The following is a 16,824-nucleotide window of genomic DNA, read 5'->3' as shown; positions in this document are numbered from 1 at the left end:
GATTGACAGTATATGGCCTTGAAACATACAGAGAGCTGTTCAGCTGGTTTGGCTCCTCCAGTCACTATTGTACTGTACTGAAAGAAGATAAACTTTCCAAGAGTTACCCTGGTACACAGATAAATTAGCATGTTTGTTTTATATAAATATTTTTTATTGAGATTTAAGATCACCCACCAACACCCACCAACATTAGCATGTTTGATTTGTTAGATGCATGCCTGAATTGAATTTAAATTTTCACAAAAAAGGCCGGTTTGAAGATAAAGCATAGCATCTAGTCTGCTTAAAGCCACTATTAATACATGATACTTGATGCGTATCCATGCAAGTGTCCCAGTAGAACTGGGAAATCCTGTTCTTTGGCGCAGGAGCACGGCAGCCATTTTGGGCGCCATAATCTCGCATGATTTTGCACTGTGATCGTGCCCCCTAAAAGTGCTTTTTCAGGCCCGCAATCTTGTATGGCATCCCAAAATACATGCTTTGGGGGTTTTGTGCTCTCATGCAAGAGCACAGCCCCGGAAAAAACACACCTTTTTGGTTCCATGATCTTGCGTGGGTCACGTGACTTGCTTAGGAGCATGGCCAGAAAGACACATGCCCTGGTTTTGAGAGGGTTCAACGTCCGCCACACCCACATACACATGTCTAAGACTTTCCTAACATGAAGGCAGTGGCGTAGCGTGGGGGGTGCGGGGGGGCTGGCCGCACCAGGCGCAACATCTGGGGGTTAGGGTTAGGGGGCGCAAATCCACGGGTTAGGGGGCACAAATTACTTGCCTTGCCCCGGGTGCTGACAACCCACGCTACGCCACTGCATGAAGGAACTCCACATGTATATACTGGTTCAAGTATAGAACCTTGTGTCATACATGGAAAATGTATTGCCATTGGAGAGGCATAGGAGTTTTGAGCATCAGCCCACTGTCCCCATCACCATGTGAGAGCCATTCATATGAGCACTCTGATGGAGAAATGACTAAAGCAGTTACAGACAACTGACACATGCACTCACATTTCTTGCATCTTGTCCTGAGAAGTGGTTTGTGCAGTCATCTTTCCCATGTATGGAAACCTTATAGCAAATATATGTGAGTTTCCTGCTTTGTTACACCAGAAGCACCGTAAACAGCTACACATAATCACACATGCAGCTGCTTATCTGTCTCTTACCTGCAGCATCCAAAGCAGGTATCTTGTTTCATCAACAAGAGAACTTTCCACCCTCCCACCTTGCACTTAAAAATAAAACAACAACCACACAGTCTTTCTGCCGTCTTTCAATGGCAAGGTTTAACATGGGGTGGGGTTGGTTGGGATTTTGTGATACTTTATCTTGATATTTTCAGGGTTATATTTTTAGTGTTTTTTAGGCTTTTAACTTTAAATGGTTATAACACACAGGAAGCCAAGATAGCACAAAATAAAAATAAATGAGCTGACAATACATTAACAGAAAAACCTATGCAATTGTTTCCCCATGTCTGTTCAACTGTACTTTGCCATGGCAACAGAGGCTAAGCGACAATATGACTCACACTCTTTAGCTGCAAGATGAAATGGTAGAGATGAATTAAGAGATGTAGATCATCCAATCCTGTAGACCAGCACTTATTCACCAGGCCAGATTCTGTACCTGCTGCCACCCACTGCTGTGCCGTCTACTGGTTCCCACAAGCAGCAGCCAATTTGCTTGCACAAATAACTGCTCATGCCAGTGGTCTATTCATGTGAACAGTACCACCTCAAACTCAGTTTCGTATCCTGTACCTAGAAAGGATCCTGTATCCTGTACGCATTCTTGCAGAATGTAGCTGTTTGGATATTGCCTAGCTCAAAGAGCAACCTGTGATTTTTAGCAGGTATTATTAGTGTGTGCTGAAAATTCATCTTGTCTTCTTTGTTTTACCAGCCTTCATCAGTTAATGAGAAGATGAATTTTGTTCAAATGTTATGAAAGAGGAGTGAAAATATTAATGAAATTGCTAGCTTCAATGTTTTTGATGCTTTTTAGTTTTGAGGTGGTCAAGAGGTGTTTGTATGAGTGTGTCCTTCCTTTCATTCTGTAAATAATTTCACTAGTGTTCTTCAGTCTGTCTGTCCAAGGGGAAATCTCTAATTCCTCCCATGGGGCTTTTCAGGAAGCACAAGTAGTCAGGGAGGCTGCAGAGAGCTAGACAAATAAGTGGAAACCTTATTTAAGGCAGTCCTTCAAGTAATCAAAGTCTAAACTGTATTTGTGTGTCTGTAAAATGGGCAGCCTACTTTTACATTAGGAAATGATATGATGCTCAGCTTTTATGGAATGCAGTGGACGCTCGGATTGCAAACGTGATCAGTGAGGGAAGAATGTTCGCAACCCGCAGCGCCGCATCTGCGCACGTGCGGGTTGTGATTCAGTGCTTCTGCGCATGCGCAAGTGCTGAAACCCGGAAGTAACCCGTTCTGGTACTTCTGGGTTCGGTGCGGTGTGCAACCAAAAATCGCACAACCCGAAGTGTCTGTAACCCAAGGTATGACTGTACCCTTTTTTGCTTTATCCTACTTGATCTGCTTTTAATTGTAGAAGGATAGTGCAGATGGCCTCAGAACTGGACTACATGTTATTCTTGCTCCCCAAGGACTCATGCCAAGGTCTTTCTCATACTTGATACCTGAAGCTGTTGTATCAGGAGATGCCTAGTATTGAAGTGAGCGGTGTGGACTTTTTTCATGCGAAATATGTGCTCTACTCTGCTAGTACTACTGAGCTGTTCTGGTTGTCACGACTTACCCACAAGAGTTGAAAGAAATAGTGGAATAAATGCAGGTGAAACAAAATAAGGTTGTTCCAATGCCTAGAAAAACAATTATGTTGAGAAAGGCATTCATTTTAATAACCTGTCTACACATGTGCAGTCTATACATTTCAAAGCTAGTGAATTATTTTGCTAAAAATAGACGACAAAGGAATTGGCAAATACGACATGCCCAACAGCTTGGTAAATTGCCTTTGCAGTACTAGACCCAAGTAGCCAGCTGCCATTTACTATGATCCTTTGAGCTGCTTCAGAATTACCCTTTGGAGAAGGTCAAGAGGAATGTGACCATGTAAATGAGAGGAATAATAATTTCATCTTGAAGCCTTTTCCACCACAAAACCACTTGATGATGGAAACATTCCATAGAACCCTGTCCTAAAGTTGGCTACTAGAGTAATCAAACACAAGAAATATCTCTCAATCCAGCAAGATGTATAAGCCAGGGCTTCCAGCTCTCTACTATGTCTGCTTTGATCGAAGGCACTTGGCTTGTTCTAGAATGAAAAGACCAGGCCCTGACAATGTAAATGTGTGAATCTGTTCACAGGACTCCTGCTGTTACTTTTATCATACTGTGCTTTCCTATTGTGTATAGCTGCATGGTTAGGTTTGATTTTTCAACCAAAAAAAAAAAAAAAAGAGAGAGAGAAAGAAAAGAAAAGAAAGGGAAAGGAGACCTAGAAATAATAATAAACAGGTGCTATGCTCAATTAGTGGGCCTCTTCATCTTTCACTGAGGCACAGCAGCCATTTTGACAGCTTGCCCAAAGCTTGAATATCACAGTCAGTTTTGTACATTACAGTGCATGTAGGCTTTCCAACTGATGTCTTGCTTTGCTGAAATAATATTTCTCATTATTCTTGTTGCAGCTCCTCTATGGGCTAATTAAATTCAAATGTAACATATCCCGCAACCCATAGAAGCATTTGCTGTCATTCGCAGAGCTCTCCTTGGTGTGGATCCTAAGGTAAGTTAACATACATAAATTCACAGAGGGCTTGTTTCCTCTCCTCCTTTGACAGCCACATGTAACCACATGTAACCAAATCTTTCAACATGTCTTTCAACTTCATTTATTTATTTTTCTTTCTTTCTTACCCCCCGGGGGGGGGAAGGGTGGTGCTTTAGCCTCCCCTCCACCCCCCCTCCCAAAAAAAATCAAACCCCTCCCACAGTGTCTACAAGAGCCAATTCTTCTTCTTCTTCTAGCTGGGAAAGAAAGGGAGATTCCTTGTTGAGGTCCCCCCCCCCCCCGCTTTAGGAGGGTAGGAGTGAGGAGGTAAGTTCTTTTGGACCTGCACCTTGTTCCCTTTGAGTTGGGCTCCTTGCCTCCTGCTCTGTGTCCTGGAAAGGGGAGCAATTGTCCTCCTCAAGGCAGCAGCTTCGAGAAGGTAATGCAGCTGCTCCTGAGGTGGGGAGGAAGGCAGGGGCCGGATAACTGAGTCATTTTTCTCTCTGGACAGCTGGCATCCTCTGTGCCCCCCTCCTCAGTTGGGGCTGCTGTACGCTTTGGGTCTCCCACGTAAGGAGGGACATTCCTTCTGCTGCTCAGTGGAAAATACATATGGGAAATTCTGGACATCCCTTAAAATTAACCCCCCCCCCAGGACGCCATTTTAGGCACCCGATTTCATGGCATGTATTTTCTGGATGTATGGCAAGCCTAGGGTAGTCAAGGGACCTTCTGAACAATACAAGGGGGGGGGAGAAGGGGGCTAGTGGGCAATGGAAGGGATAGCAAACATTCCCTCTGTAAACTTGCTTTAATTAACATCTTCAAATCCATTATATTCCTGCATTCATGCCCCATTGTTTTCTTAAAATGAATATTGACGCTGTATGTCATGTCTTAAATACAAAATAAAGCCTCGTAGATGTAAGTTCAATGACAACAATATAAGAAGAAACAATGTATAGAGTGTGACTCCTGCTTAATATTCTAATGATTGCAATGCTGCTCTTTCTACATGGGTAATTCCTTTTTTTTCATTCTTTCCTCCAGTCTCTTTAGTTAAATTTAATTCTCTAGCCTTTTATTTTAGAAGAATTTCAAATGTTTTCATTAGCGCTTCATTATTCTGGAGTTGTCTGTTAGAAGCAAAATTATCAAAACTCTGTTGCTGCAATTAACATATAAATTATCTTCCATTTTACAATAAGAAGCTCTCCGACCCCAAGGTTGGGTTTATTCCAGTTTCCTTTAGACTCTAACTTTCCTGGGTGCATTTTAAAGTTTGTCCACACATAATCATAGTAAACAGGCACACACTATGTATGTGCATAAGTTTGTGTAAGTATGCACCCTCTAATAGAGAACTCAGCTAGGGTGCACTAACAGAACTGGAACAAAAAAGAAACATATCAAAGGACATATCAAAGAGCGGAGTAAAAATGCTTTAAATAAGTGAATAAATAATAAATCCTGAAGTTTCAGTTTAGAAACAGTAAGATATTTTTTGATTAACTGTCAACAATTTATTGAAAATAATTTGTTTGGAATGGCAAGTTCTAGAAAAAGAAACTGGAACCATTACAACCTTCCTATGTCAGGTTTGTAGGAATTGAGTGTCATAAGGATGTGAGACACTAGTGAGAGTCTTGGAGGTAGTAACTAATGGTGGTCCAAGTCATAGCACCACACTCCCTGTGCAGTGGCTATAGTTAAGGTGTTATGAACAAATTCAAGCAGACAACAATGTGGTCTAGAAATGGCAACAATTTTATTGTTTACAGGTGCAGGTGGAATTTTGGGTGTATATCTATTTCAGCCTCCTGCCAGAGGGCTGAAGAAGCTTCAGCGTTGTGCCAAGAAATATGGTCTTTCCCAAGACACCAATCTACTGAGGTGGCCATCCTAAGGCCCCCACTGGAAGCTCTACGACCCATCTGCCCCATGCTTGGCTTCTTGACAGAGACTTCCACCTAGATACCTCTGACAGAGACCTCAAATAAGCCGCTGGACTCTTAACAGGTGAGATGTGGTGTCAGAATGCAATGCAAGAAACTTCCCCTTCTCTCTGAAGCTCCATGTTTGGGTGTGTGGAGTGGACGGGTAAGCTTTGCCATTTGAATTTGTGCCAATCCTGGCAAATTTTGAACCAAAAGAAAGTGATTACCTTGCTATATACAGAGGCTTGATGGCAAGAATAGCACAAACCTCAACAAACTTAAGTTGAAATGGGGATTGTCTGTGCTAATGTTATAACCTTCAGTAGTAGCATCAATGTTCTCCAAGAGTTCCATAGGCAGTTTTGTTGTTTAAAAACTCCAGTTGAAATTGGAAGCAATAGCAATGAAGAGCAATTGCTTACTATTGTTGTTCTTTTTTTGCAAGGAAGACTTTTCACCCATGTTGTATTTATTTTTTTATTTTATAATATTTATAATGTTGTATTTATTGTTAATATTGTGTGTGTGTGTGTGTACATATGTACAGTTATATTTATTGATTTTGGGTTTTCTATGCTAAAAATAATGCAGTTTTGTGTGTTTCCTCAAATAACTTTTGTACTTCATCAGGAGGAAATGCTTAAGAAGTGATATTATCTCTATTTTCACCTGAGGAATGTTGGCAGAAGAAAGGGTTTGTTGGCAAAGGAGTGTAGGGAAAGGAGCAGGCCTCATCCTATTTCCGATTAGTATTGTTGGTTGTTTTTGCTTGCAGCTATGTTTCCTTGAGTGCTTGGGCTTGGAGGCTCAGACTTGGTGTTATGGGGACAAAGATGAGTCATTTTCAGTTGCTTGGAAACCAGTGGAGCTGCTGGTGGGTTGGCTTAATGCTGTGGGTTAACTGTTGCTGTTGCTTCACCAAGAGCTGAAACATGAGCAGTTTCCCTGGTGCTTTTCATCTGTCTTGGAAAAATTGACCTTGGTAAAATATCTGGTCTTCAATAAATCAGCAACATCTTGAGGGATGTTGGGCCCATTAAATTGTTGTTTTAGGGGAGTTAGGATAGCTTGTGAAAAATTGTCTCTGGGAAGGATTGATGAGAGGCTATGAATCCTGCTGGATTTAATTGGTCAAGGAAGAAGTCAAACTGGGACAAAAGCAGGATTGTTGTATGACAGGGGATGTGTCAGTGAGCAGCTTTAAACATCATCTTATCAGGGCTGATATTTGTTCTCTAAGAAAAGATGCAGCAATTGTTTAAAGTCCTGACAATTGGGATTTGGGAGGGAAAAGAAACAGGAAAGCTCTAGGCTGCCTCTTTCCATGCCAGAAGCTCTGGTTGCTGTGATGTTTGTTGTGTGTCTGGGGCTACAGTCCTGCACACATTTATCTGGGAATATGTCCTGCTGAACTGAGCGCAAATGATTGCAGTCTCTCTGTCTCTCTCTCTCTCTCTCACTCTCGCTCACACACACACACACACACACATACACACACACACAAAGAGAGAGAGAGCATTTTGTTATGTACACCAAACAAACAACACTCCCTGCTTCTAAGGTCCTCAGAGGCCCAGTCCATTAAGTCAGTGCATGTTACTCTTCTTTTATTTTGCCAACCATTCTGACAGTCGAAACAAAATAAAGAAATTCCTTCCAGTAGCACCTTAAAGGTAAAGGTACCCCTGCCCGTACGGGCCAGTCTTGACAGACTCTGGGGTTGTGCGCCCATCTCACTTAAGAGGCCCGGGGTCAGCGCTGTCCGGAGACACTTCCGGGTCACGTGGCCAGCGTGACATCGCTGCTCTGGCGAGCCAGAGCCGCACACGGAAACGCCGTTTACCTTCCCGCTGGTAAGCGGTCCCTATTTATCTACTTGCACCCGGAGGTGCTTTCGAACTGCTAGGTTGGCAGGCGCTGGGACCGAGCAGCGGGAGCGCACCCTGCCGCAGGGATTCGAACCGCCGACCTTTCGATCGGCAAGCCCTAGGCGCTGAGGCTTTAACCCACAGCGCCACCACACCTTAGAGACCAACTAAGTTTGTTATTGGTATGAGCTTTCATGTGCATGCACACTTCTTCAGATACTACTTATCTGAAGAAGTGTGCATGCACACAAAAGCTAATAACAAACTTAGTTGGTCTCTCAGGTGCTACTGGAAGGAATTTCTTTATTTTGTTTCGACTACGGCAGACCAACACGGCTACCTTCCTGTAACTACTGTACATTCTGACAGTGGCAGTGAAAGTCCCCTAGGTGGCTGTCTCTTGTCTCCCCAGAATACCTAGGATATATCATTCCAGTACATTCTGGGAAAAATTGGAAGCCACCAGAAAGCAGCTTCCAAGAGGTACTATGCCTACATTTAAAATGCTTAAAGTATATTAATAAAGTCAAGGTTGTATGCTTATGCTAAAATTTATAGTGCAAGCAAACGAACACTAGATGATTTTAATGTAAAATATTACATAGTGATTTCCTTCTTTTGGTATTTTTGTTCATAAAGAAGTCAAGTTACAGTATGTGTTGTATGATTTCATCATAGCAGTTTGAGCTAATTAGATTGCCCCGCAGGAGACTTATTGACTAATACAGGAATTAGGGCCTCATAATTGCTGACGCTTACCAATAAACTCTGATTTAGCTGGCTGCACACACTTACACATGAGTACATCTCATTCATCCCAAAGGAGTTTTCTCGTGAAAAAGCATAATTAATATCTTACAGAACTATCTTACTCAAAAAGATTCCATTACCACTTTTGGAAGTATAGTTTTAAGAGAAGCAAGGTTCACGTCTTAAGAACACAGTGCAATAAAGTGCCCCTGACATAAAGGCATATAAAATTAGCATTTGATCTGGGAGTCCTTAGCTTGTGCAAGCACGCAAATTCCTAGGAGCAGAGGTGTCTTTGGCCCCCTCAGTCTTGAGGAGGCTGAGCGTGGAGCCAAGTGCGGCAAGATTTAGTGGCTGGCTCCTCCTTAGCATGAGAGAGGAAGCTACACTGTGCTGGGCTCCGCGCTCTGCCTCCTCCCGATGATGCAATATTGTGCAAGCGCCACACATCGCATGCATGACATCACACACGCCATGTGCATGATGTCACACATTTGAGATGCGTGCTGGGCCCCCTCAATCTTAGGTGCAAGATGGTGCTTCTGAACCTGTGGCTAGTGGAAGAGTGAAGTAATACATCTGCTATAGAAATATATTTATGGTAACTTGGTTTGGATCAGGAAGATCTCTCAGTTCAACCTATCTTTTGGAATGTTTATCCCTGTATAAAACCTCTGCCTCATAATTTCATTTAGGACAAGAAGAATGACCTCCAGTGCTAGACTCTCAAGTTTTGGTCTTCAAGAGGCAAGGACAGGTGTTTGTCTTCTAGAAAGATTTCGACTGATGTTCAAACTTTTGTTTGGGGGTTGAATCCAATGAAGTTATTTTGTTCACAGAATAGCTTCTCCTTGTTAAACTGAACTTTCCCTCCTCTGTATGCCCCCACAAAATCTGTTCCAGAGGATTGGGGGAAGCCCTACAACAGATTTTCTTTTTTGGGGGAAGGGGAGATTCCACTGCATGAGTGGGAACATTTTAATTTATTTAGATTTTAGAATCTTGTGTGTGTGTGTGTGTGTGTGTGTGTGTGTGTGTATACATTTGTTGTTGTTGTTTAGTCATTCAGTTCTGTCTGACTCTTCGTGACCCCATGGACCAGAGCACAGTTTGGTCAAACTCATGCTGGTAGCTTCGAGAACACTGTCCAACCATGTCGTCCTCTGTCGTCCCCTTCTCCTTGTGCCCTCCATCTTTCCCAACATCAGGGTCTTTTCCAGGGAGTCTTCTCTTCTCATGAGGTGGCCAAAGTCTTGGAGCCTCAGCTGTACGATCTGTCCTTCCAGTGAGCACTCAGGGCTGATTTCCTTCAGAATGAATAGGTTTGATCTTCTTGCAGTCCATGGGACTCTCAAGAGTCTCCTCCAGCACCACAGTTCAAAAGCATCAATTCTTCGGCGATCAGCCTTCTTGATGGTCCAGCTCTCACTTCCATACATCACTTCTGGGAAAACCATAGCTTTTACTATACGGACCTTTGTTGGCAAGGTGATGTCTCTGCTTTTTAAGATGCTGTCTAGGTTTGTCATCGCCTTTCTCCCAAGAAGCAGGCGTCTTTTAATTTCGTGACTGCTGTCGCCATCTGCAGTGATCATGGAGCCCAAGAAAGTAAAATCTCTCACTGCCTTCAATTCTTCCCCTTCTATTTGCCAGGAGGTGATGGGCCAAGTGGCTATGATCTTCGTTTTTTTATGTTGAGCTTCAGACCATATTTTGCACTCTCCTTTCACCCTCATATAAGTGTGTGTGTGTGTGTGTGTGTGTGTGTGTAACAGCTTTCTAAGTTCAACTGACTTGATTTTTTTAAAGAAAAGGTGAGAAAAAAATCACTAACTAAATATATAGCAATCAATGTTCCAATGTACTTCAGCAATACAGTTAAGCATTTAGCTGTATTCTTATGTTCCATCAACTTTAATGAGACTCAAGTACAAGCAATTTTAGTCCTGGAACATATTCCCTTATTCCACATTCTTCAAAGCATTGTGCTGCTCCTATTTTATTGGTTTGTGGTGATGGAGCACTTTAAGATCACAGCTAAATTCAACATATCCACTCTCTAGAAGTGGAAGGATGAATGACTCAGTGGAATATGAATTATTTTACAAAAACTTTTTTGTACATGCAAATCACAGTTTAATGTAAACTATTGATTCTTGAAATTGAATTCAGAAATATCAACAACCTCAGATATGCAGATGACACAACCTTGATGGCAGAAAATGAGGAGGAATTAAAGAACCTTTTAATGAGGGTGAAAGAGGAGAGCGTAAAATATGCTCTGAAGCTCATCATCAAAAAACCTAAGATCATGTCCACTGGGCCCATCACCTCCTGGCAAATAGAAGGGGAAGAAATGGAGGCAGTGAGTGATTTTACTTTCTTGGGCTCCATGATCACTGCAGATGGCGACAGCAGTCACGAAATTAAAAGACGCCTGCTCCTTGGGAGAAAGGCGATGGCAAACCTAGACAGCATCTTAAAAAGCAGAGACATCACCTTGCCAACAAAGGTCCGTATAGTAAAAGCCATGGTTTTCCCAGTAGTGATGTATGGAAGTGAGAGCTGGACCATCAAGAAGGCTGATCGCCGAAGAATTGATGCTTTTGAACTGTGGTGCTGGAGGAGACTCTTGAGAGTCCCATGGACTGCAAGAAGATCAAACCTATCCATTCTTAAGGAAATCAGCCCTGAGTGCTCATTGGAAGGACAGATCCTGAAGCTGAGGCTCCAATACTTTGGCCACCTCATGAGAAGAGAAGACTCCCTGAAAAAGACCCTGATGTTGGGAAAGATGGAGGGCACAAGAAGAAGGGAACGACAGAGGACGAGATGGTTGGACACTGTTCTCGAAGCTACACACATGAGTCTGACCAAGCTGCGGGAGGCAGTGGAAGACAGGAGTGCCTGGCGTGCTCTGGTCCATGGGGTCACGAAGAGTCGGACATGACTAAACAACTAAACAACAACAACATTGATTCTTGGGAAATTTAGCAGTACCACATATTCTACTGTATTTTATTTTTAAGATTTTGCTGAAAGTGCATCTTTCTCTTAGAGTAATTCTGCACACCAGTTATATCAGGAGTGGATGGAGAGAAACACCTTAGCTCTGCCAGATGTATGGCAGCTGCACCTGATATGTTTTCTGCTAGGGAGCGGAAACAAAAACCACACAACCAGCAAATACAGCTTCAAAAGGCAGGTGTGACTCCAGTGTCCTTTGAAACTCTGCCAGGGCTGGGTGCCAGCCCTGATGCCCATATTCCACTCCCTTAGAGGGAGAAAATGAACTCTCAAAGAGAGGAACATACTCTCTCACACACAACACTCCCTGTATCTTTATAGCCAGTCTACTGGGGAAAGGGCTTTAGCCCTAGTCCCTAGATAACAAGTGGGAAGGCCTTTCAGGACATACACACCAGCGTGAAATATATTCCTGGTGGAACAGGGTATTTCAAGTTCCACTGGAGTAATGGGGCTTCTGTCAAAACCTGCACCCCCTCAGGAAGCAGAAATCAAATATAAGATTGTGCTCAAAACATCTTTCCTGATTTAGGAGTGCTTTTTGACTATTTGACTGAGGGAGACTACTTGGGAAAGCACCACGACTCAGAAGAAAAGAAAAGCAGAAAGATATAGAGCCAGAAATGAAACTCAACTGATATAAGTTAAATGGGTTATGTGATTCAAATAGAGCCCCAGTATTGGTATGTAACAGATATGTTTTTTAAAAAATCAATTCACTTTTCCATTATTCCAATGGAAACAACATGGTCTGGTGCTCTGGTGTGTGTTGGCTGTACTAGTATCTATGGTTACAAGCACTTAGCCCCATAAAATGCTTGGTCATGTGTAGTTGGTCTGGGATATCTTTCCTTTCTACATAGCAGAGTTACTGGTGTTGCAAAAAAAGAAAAGAAAAAGGGGAAAGCAGAAAACTGGTGTGTGGAGAAAGTGATGGAATGTCTTAGCCCTTTCTTGCTTTTCTATTTTCCCCAATAAGTCCAGCTCCCTCAGTTGAAATTTACTCTGTAGGGGTAAATATAAAAGGTAGAAGTGTAAAGACTTCAAAATAAAATCACGCCTGTCTTCCACTTTAGTTTTTAGTTATTCTGGCTACACTTCACAAAACAAAAAAGCAAGGGGAAAACTTTATGTGTAGCACCATGTGTAGTTTAAATCTTATTAAAAGCCTGCTTTTGTGTTCATGGTTTTGATGAAGAAGTACATCACACTATTATGAGGATTTGGAGTGAAATGGCTATAATATCAGTGTTACAACTGTGCTGGAAATACAATATGTAAAAGAGACTTGTATGTAGTTCTGGTTGAACAGTTCATCATAAATATTTGATGCTGAGAGCCTTTTTTTCTCCACTTTATGAATTATAAATAGAGGATACCATAAACATTTTGATTTGCTATAGAAATAGATACTTTCCAACCAATATGCTTCTATACAATTATGTGCAGATATGGCCAGCTTTCATCTTGTCTTCCTGAAGATTTTGCTTAGAGGGAGCTCCTGTGGAATTTGTCTGATACATGCAACCAAACGCATGTGTTCTGGAAGTATAGGATCATCAAGGTTGAATTTGCTGATCACATGATGTCGGAGGTGCTAGAGAAGACAGAGAAAAGGAGGCAACATTCCGTGTATCATTCTGGATTGCTCCCCCCATTCTACTATAAAGGTACACATGCTGCATGCTGCAGAGCATGGGTTTGCCCATTGATAAATGAATCCATATTTTGTAGCACAGGTGTTTTATGAATGGTCACTTATCTGGTGATAGTTGGCTTGGTAGGAGTAACTAAATGTTTTTTATGTGTTTTATCAGACTGCAAACTAAACTGCACCATCATTTAAGAGGGATATAGACAAAATGGAGCATCTGCACAGAGGGGTAGTGAAGATGATGTGTGGCCTGGAGGCCAAGTCCTATGAGGAAAGGCTTAAGGGGTTGGTATGTTTAGCCTAGAGAAGAGGTAATCATGAGATGATATTTCCATTTACAGTGGTACCTCGGGTTACATACTCTTCAGGTTACATACGTTTCAGGTTACACACTCCGCTAACCCAGAAATAGTGCTTCAGGTTAAGAACTTTGCTTCAGGATAAGAACAGAAATTGGGCTCCAGCAGCGCGGCAGCAGCAGAAGGCCCCATTAGCTAAAGTGGTGCTTCAGGTTAAGAACAGTTTCAGATTAAGAACGGACCTCCAGAACAAATTAAGTACTTAACCCGAGGTACCACTGTACTTAATTCATTCCGGAGGTCTGTTCTTAACCTGAAGCACCACTTTAGCTAATGGGGCCTCCCGCTGCCACCGCACTACCGGAGCACTCTTTCTGTTCTCATCCTGAAGCAAAGTTCTTAACCCGAGGTACTATTTCTGGGTTAGTGGAGTCTGTAACCTGAAGCGTATGTAACCCGAGGTACCACTGTATTTAAAGGGCTGTCACACTGAGGGACCAAACTTTTCTCTGTTGTTTCAATGGGTTTAAATTTTGAGAGAGGGTGTTTTGACTGAACACTGGCAACAGCTTCCCATGCTAGAATGCTGGAGCAGATGGCCGTGGAAAATAGTGGCCTCTCCTTTCTTGGAGTTTGCATTCTGCTCCATAGGCAACTGGTTGGTTGCTGTGAAAACAGAATGCTGGATAATATGGGCCTTTGGCAGTAGATTTCCAGCATAGGTGGGGGACTTTTGACGTCCCAACTCCATGGACCTATGATGTGGGATGCTGCATAAGTGGCCCATGAGATAAAAGCACGCAGGAGGAGTTGACATTGTGATATAAAGATTATTGTTTCAGTTAAGGCAGACGAGATACGAATATTATCTGGTGCTGCTATATTGGCTTCCTCATAGATTATGTGAATAGTGTTCTGAGGCTGGTGCAATCAGCTGGGATAAGCCCCACTGAATGCAGGTGGAGATACTTCCAAATAAATATGCATTGGCTTGAGCCTTCAGTGCTGCACTTTGTATTGGTAAGCATGTCAGCCTTTCCCAAGATCTGCCTGATGGGGTGGGATGTGTGCGCACACACATATAGTGAAGAGGAATATGGGACTGGCCAATTACCATAGATATGTGATACACCAAGTCAGATGATGAGAGAGACAATATGCAGACTAGCATGATAGCTTGGGGGGGGGGGAGAAAAGGTAAAATCACTGGCGGCTGTTCATACAGAATAGTTTGTTGTCATAGATTTGGGATCCTCAGCTGCTCTGTGTATGTGTGTGTATATATGCACATCTCTCTGCAGTAGAGAGATCTGAGTCAGCCACACCTCCACATTCTTATTAATAGATACACTTTAGTTCTCTCATCTCCTGCTGTCAATTCCTTAGATTGTTAGACAATCCTACATAGTGTCAAGAAAGGCAAGGGAAGGAGACAGAATTGAGGGAAACCCACTCAGAAATTTCAGCTTCTTTCTGCTCTCCTCTTAAATGTCACATAATTGCCTGCTGCTTCCTTCCTTCCATTCTTTAGGGCATAGAGAAGGGAAAGGTGCACACACACAATCAGGGAGTTGCTGCTGCAGTATATGAACCTCTGAAGATGGCTTATGCTGTGTCAGCCCTTTGGCCCATCCGGTACAGTACTATTACATCAACAGCTTTCTGCCAAGAGTGTTTCCTAGCCCTGCTATATCTGAAATGCTTGAATGAAGATGCTACAAACTGAACAGGGATCATGAGCATTAAAGCGGCCCCTGAGGGAATGGCCTCCTAATCCCGAGTGAGTTTCATCACGTGCAATAAAACCTTTTCAATATTTATAGCAGGTGCTCTCCCTCTGCAGAATGGTTTGCATCCTCCCTGGCTATATCCCTGGCTAAGTCCTGGCTATATTCTTCCTCCATTGGCTGTGTTCCACCTGCAATGTCAGAAGCAGTATGCCTCTGAATACCAGTTGCCAGGAATTGCAGGTGCGAGGAGTGCTGCTCCCACCAGTGCTGCTTGCAGACTTCCCAAAGGCAATTGGTTGGCCACTATGTGCATGCACGCACACACAGTGCTTTAGCTGAGATTCCTGCGTTGCAGGGGTTGGACTAGATGACCCTTGCGGTCCCTTCCAACTCTGATTCTAGTCTGTGAACATAGGCACAGGTTGTATATATGTGTAATTAAACTATATGTCATAAATATCACACTATCCCTTCTCCTTCATTTCAAGGAACCCGAACACTGGTTAAGCACTTGAGGTGGTGTGCAACAATATATCTCTTTTTTGCAAAATCAATCCAAAAGCTTTGGGAAGACCCTGAATGCTTCTGAAGCAACCTCCTTCAGTTTGGGACTTGTATGAACCAAATGCACCCCTAATAGCCACAGGAAGCTGTGGGAAACTATAAAAAATGGAATTGTAAGGGTAGGTTTCTAATTCCATGGACACCAGTGATTAAGCATATACAACCAGGGTAACAGATGTTTCAATTAATTAACAAGTGAGCAAGAAACAATACGCTTTTTAATACTTTTCAGCTAAGTGTGCCCAGCTGAGTTCACAGCTCAGGCAAAGTTCCACTCAAATTGTGTGCTTGATATAAAAGAGGATTATTTCATATTCCTCTCTTTCTCCTTACCCCGTAGCTTGTCCTCCTACTCACACTTCTATTTAAAGGCTCATAAATCAGTTCAAACTTTTCACTTTAGAAAAACCATCATTCTATTTCTATAAATGACTAAATGATGTCTCATATTATTATTATTACAAAGAATGGTATTAGAAGACAAATGGATTCCTTTCTTTCTTCAAAATGTTCACCATTTCATTGTTTTTGATTCCATTTTGTATTTATTTCCGACATCATTTTATTTTTCCCAAAGAAAGAAAGGAAAAACAGATAAATGTTTTTGGAAAAGATAAAACCAATTGTACATCTAAATATACGAATAATGGGTTGGATCCAAACAACCACATTACTAGGCTATGCTTGAAAAGTGTCCAAAACCTGCAACTAGTACAAATGCTGCAGTCAGGTGGCTGCCAGGTGCGAGGCATTTTTGTCTATCTTCCAATTACTGGCCACAGTTTCCTGGTCACAAATGGTAAAGTGATATTAAGAGTGCTGTGCCTGCAACCATCTGCTTTATTCTACCATGCTACTTCCTTCTGTGTCCATAATCATAACATCTGATCACCCCTTAGATATGTATCAAGCAATATCATGACCATAATTACATACAGATTTTATTTCACCTGATACATCCCTTAGGTTTGCACTCACAATCACAGCCCTAACAGTTCTCAAAAATAGGATGTCTACTTCACAGAGGACACTCCAAGAGAAAACCTATGCTATAAAGAAAAATCTGCCAAACAGCTCTACAGGTCAACTTGATCCCAATGTTTGGGCATCACTTTGAATTGAAATCGTATGCTGTCAGTGACAGTTTAATTTAAGTCAAGCATGTTGCACTTCCAAAGTATAAGGCTTAAATTGCTAACATCCTGTTTGCAGATAGAAACCTTTTTCTCTGCTACTAA

The 16,824-nt window shown here is 42.3% G+C and overlaps 1 long non-coding RNA gene across 2 annotated transcripts in view; it reads left to right on the top strand.

The window, feature by feature from the left end:
- Positions 1-15,324, top strand: part of LOC307214004 — a 583,863-nt gene extending 568,539 nt beyond the window's left edge. Inside the window, exons 7-9 of one of the 2 annotated variants that reach the window (XR_013837817.1) lie at positions 12,789-13,009; positions 13,157-13,278; positions 14,824-15,324. This is a non-coding gene — a long non-coding RNA (uncharacterized lncRNA). Of the gene's footprint in view, positions 1-3,674; positions 3,826-12,788; positions 13,010-13,156; positions 13,279-14,823 lie in introns of those variants that run through there. The other variant, XR_013837818.1, reaches the window with a different exon arrangement.
- Positions 15,325-16,824: the final 1,500 nt, after the last annotated feature.

Source organism: Podarcis cretensis (genome assembly GCF_951804945.1).
Source record: "Podarcis cretensis genome assembly, chromosome: 4".
Classification (NCBI taxonomy): Eukaryota; Metazoa; Chordata; class Lepidosauria; order Squamata; family Lacertidae; genus Podarcis; species Podarcis cretensis.
Note: the sequence above shows the minus strand (reverse complement) of the source record. Positions and strands in the feature narration are given on the sequence as shown.